We start from the raw sequence: 4,701 nt of genomic DNA, 5'->3' as shown, positions 1-4,701 counted from the left end.
ACCCCTGTCGAATAACTGAGTTGTCGCCGCGTACTAACCAAGTTGGGAGTGTCAAGATTCATTTTTCAGGACCGCCGAAAAATAAATATTAACTGCCTCAGGTGGGAATCGAACCCACAACGTTCCGAACCTAGTGCACTGGGTCCTACGCCTCAACCCGCACGGCCGTCACGTCCTTAGCATGATGTTTTAAGGATGATATAAAATTGCTAGTTTGATGAATTTTAGATGCTAATCATTAGAGAACTATCATTGAATCTTACTTTTATGGCAATAGTAATAGAAGATATATATATAGTATTTGAAGTGTATATTAATATAGAGTAATGGTGACTACTGATTGAGGTTGAGTAATATCCTGCCATAATACTGAATTCCTAGATGTGCAATGCAATTGTTGACAGTACTCATTTTTTAGAAAGGTGTGAATTAACAAATGACCCTGAAATGAATGAATAAAAAAAAATATGAGCATAGCATTAATTGCTGTATGAATACGTAATTATAAATATGGACATTCTAATGAAAATATTACCATTATTTTGCAACCATTACTTTCAAGAGAGGTGAACTCTAGTAAGAAATTTAAAAAAACTCTTTTAGAGGACGCCTTTAGACGCCAAAGAGACATCTTACACAACAAGAATGCGTGGCGTTACCTAAAGGAATAATATATCTCTAGTTTTTTTATCCACTTTAATCAGCCAGATGAAATTTCATCGTATCCTTGTACACATAGAGGGGTTCAAGGCTTTAACAAGAATCTAGAAGAGGGTCGTGTTCGTAGACATTAGTCATTAATCCTAAAACAAAATGCTTATATGTACAATTACATTATTTAGATGAAATAACGTGTCTCCTCGTGGAGGTTAAAGCAATAAAATAAAAAAAATAATACAGGAAGTGAAACCAGTGGACCTTTTAGTTTCGGAAGGCTATAGTTAAAAGTTAAAAAAAAAAATTAATCTGTCTCAAAACTAAGGAAACTATCTAGCCAGCTTCCTCAACTATCTTAGAGAAAGGAAAAATCGTTCAAAAAATATTTTCGAAATTACACTTAATTCTGTGGCTTGGAGCAGCAGCAACCGATCCCCAAAGTCTACGTTCCAAGAAATACAAAAGAAAACCAGAGGTTTTCAGGGAAAAAAAAGATTTTCATATGTTACTGTTAATTATTAACAGTATAATATGATTTACAAAAACTTTATATGGATGGCTTTCTTCACAGTGGCGCTATAGTATATTTCCACCATCTTTACAAAAAATACAATTAAATACATATTTTTATTATAAAAATTAAAAATTCTCAATCATTTTTCCTAAAAGAGAATGGAAATGAAAATGTACTTAGCACCACTGTGAAGTTAGCCATCGATATTGATTGTTTTTTTTGTTTTTTTATGAGATTCATTTTTTATTATTAAATGTAAATTATGAAGATTAAGGATCAAATCTTATGAACCACATTAAGCCCTCATTTTTCAATATAAAATTAGACAATATTAATAATTAAGGCTTAGTCAACCCAAAGGTTCGATGCCGATTCCACTAATCGTACTCTGCAAACATCTTTCCAATGACGCTCCTTCAAACACAAATCTATTAAATCAGTCTTAACGCAATCCTCCCATCTTAATTTCGGTTTACCCGTTGGTTTAATATTTATTGACATTTTAGGGACCCGTTCTTTACTGAGTCCCACGACCTTATACACCCATCTTATTGGCCGCAATGTTATAACCTGAATTAAATTATATTGGCGAAGTTCCCTCAATCTAGCGTTGCCTAGCCTTCTAAATCGTACGGTTAACTCAGGTTGAAAATTATGCAATAGTTAGAAAAAACTGATCACAACTTTTTTCTATATCTAGTCACAGTTTTGGGTCCTCCTAGACTATTGGGTCTCGTAGATTCTAACGAGACACAGTGGGTTCCGGGGAAAGCTGCAAAGCTTTGGGAAGAACATCGACTCCCGGTGCCCTACGTGTGAAATCCCTGAAACTGCAGAGCATGTAGTGTTGGATTGCACCGCCATGGACCTCGTGCCAGGTTGTTGAGGAAAACCAGGATATTATCCCTCGCCGAATTAGACTTTCCTCGTCTGATGGAGAAGAAAAATTGTCCCTTCTTCAAGGAGTTCATCTAAGGGTGGAAAGAGGTGGTCGGCCTGATGCACTTTACGTTATGAAGGGCTCGACCACCCAGGATCGGCGAGCCACCAATACAAGAAGATGAAGGTGAAGAAGTAGATGCAGACTTGGACCTGGAGGGCTGGACCACTGCGTGCTAGCAGAGGCATCTGGACTGATGCAGGTGGATAAGCCGCAGCCCCAACTAAAACGCGCTCACCCGATGAGCTGCACCACGGTTAAACCCCAATAATAAATAAAAATTTCCAGTGGTAAAATAAAATTGACAATATGGAGAAAATCCTCAAAACGTATCAATCTAACGTCCTTTTCATCGTTCGAATTTCTATTGAAGTTTTGCTGCCTACAAAGAAGCAAAAAAAAAAAATCTATCACACAAAGATCTGATATTTTCATTTGGACATTTTTTGACATACCTACTTATTCTCGGGGAATGTTATGTTATTGATCCGGATAAATTAATCATTACAAATAAGTTAAACAATCGATACTCCAGTACAAAGAGCAATGTTGAACCACAAACACACGAGACGCGACCTACCGACTTTAACATTTTTTATCACGCGGAGGCATATCAATTTTTTGATAACGTCCAGTACCGCCCAAACCCACTATTCAGGAATATGACACCGACAGGACGGCCACTAAGATGGCAGAACACCCACAAGAACTGACTCAGTCTGGACTGAGGACAAGTAACTAAATTATTTCTGACTCAAAAAACCTGGGAAGCTCTGTCCCTTTCTAAAAGATCTAATTTCCTCAGTACCCTTTTCAAATGCATTACCAATGCTGAAAAAAGGCTACTCTCAACCCATTTTTATGCATATGCACGTACCCAAGGGCTCACAAAAAAAAAATTAAATAATTGTATGTGCTATGGATTTGATCGAATAAACAAATTTGATTCAGATTTTATTCTATAGTTATATAGACTATTGCTTGATCGAAGCATCGGAAAAACAAAACAAAATATTTTTTTATCATATTTCGATAAGCAATCAACCAAAAAATGGAACATCACTCTGGCTTAAAATAGGAAAACAACATTAAACGGTTGCCGAATAGCTTTAGTTTAGATTCACTGAGGTAATTAAGATTTGTTTTTTCATAACATTTACATCCCTACAGTTTAATAAAATGAAGAAATCTTAGGTATAAAAGGCTACCGAAACTACAGAACGACATTTCTGACTGACATCTAACTCGATGTGTCGTAGATCAAAAATATTTGTGACGGGATTTAGTGTATTTCTATTGTTTATTTTACAATATAGTTATAATTATCCTAATGCCAATCGGATAAACGTTTTTATATCAAGAAGACAAACAGAGGAAAGCTCATAATTCATGTTCATAAAAAAATATATATTGAAATTACTCTTTTGCTAAGTTAATATTAGATCGTAGTGATTGTCCTCAAATGTCTTCACTATCAAGGTCCCCTGTGTTAAAACACAACATTGGCCTAATTCTGCAAACAACTTGTCCGTTTGGTCTTAATAGACTGATAAGTTTTTCTCTACTCCTTTTCTACGTTTTACCGTGAGAGACTATTCTTTACGGATCTCCTGTTACTAATAACTCGATACAGCAGATCAAGGCATACCAGGTGACTCATGAGAACTAAGACTGTCAGATATGCTTGAATGCTAGTAAGATTATCAGGCATGTTATGTAGGGAATCGTGAAGATCCCTGCACTTTTGTCAGAATGACGCTTACTTTTATATGAAATACCAAACAGTCTCTTTCGTTTCAAATTTCGAATGATCAGATTCGTATCAGTACTACCGCTACTCGTTTAATCTTAACGTCTATTTTTGGTGTTTGTTTTTGTTTAGTGGCGCTAAACTTCATTAGTCATTAACGCCGTTTATTTTATTTAATTTTGTTTGATAATTTATTTTTTTTTTCTTCTGTTCAATGTTATGTTTTTGTCAGTAAATGTGTGATTTTAAAAACTGAAGTACTAATTCTATTATTTTATAATAATCGTCTCCGAGGGTTTTTGAAATATCTGGGTTTAGTCCTAAGCTATTGAGGTGTGGTGTGAAATATGGGCGTTGTTGGAAAATATGGCTTATTGTCAAATTGTTGTTGCAATACAGGCAGTTCGGAGGCGTTTCTTTTGAAATAAGATAGGAGTGGATGAGCCTCGTGTGACCTATTTTCAGCCTGGTCTGTACAACCTCCTCTCTATGGCATTTGCGACTGGAGGTACCCCTGGGCTTGACATCCTTTTTAATAGTTTTTAATTTACTCTTTGGGCTTTCATTCCACAAAGATTGCCATTTATTTTTGACATCCTTTTCAAGAGGTTTGCTCATTTCTGATAGAGTTAAAATTGCTTTACCCCGTCCCGGAAATGCGAGTGCTTCTCTTGCAACGTGATCGGCTAGTTCATTCCCTTAGACCCATATAAATGTTGGTGGTAACCCTTATAAATTTTCGGTGTTATTATCGTTTCAACTGACTGACCTTAACAAGAAAAATACTTATTGGATTCTTATAAAGACCATATTCTCAACGTTAGTTGGATATTTTCTTTT

Source organism: Halyomorpha halys, unplaced genomic scaffold (genome assembly GCF_000696795.3).
Source record: "Halyomorpha halys isolate HHAL.00 unplaced genomic scaffold, Hhal_1.1 Scaffold1025.1, whole genome shotgun sequence".
NCBI classification, from domain to species: Eukaryota; Metazoa; Arthropoda; class Insecta; order Hemiptera; family Pentatomidae; genus Halyomorpha; species Halyomorpha halys.
Note: the sequence above shows the minus strand (reverse complement) of the source record.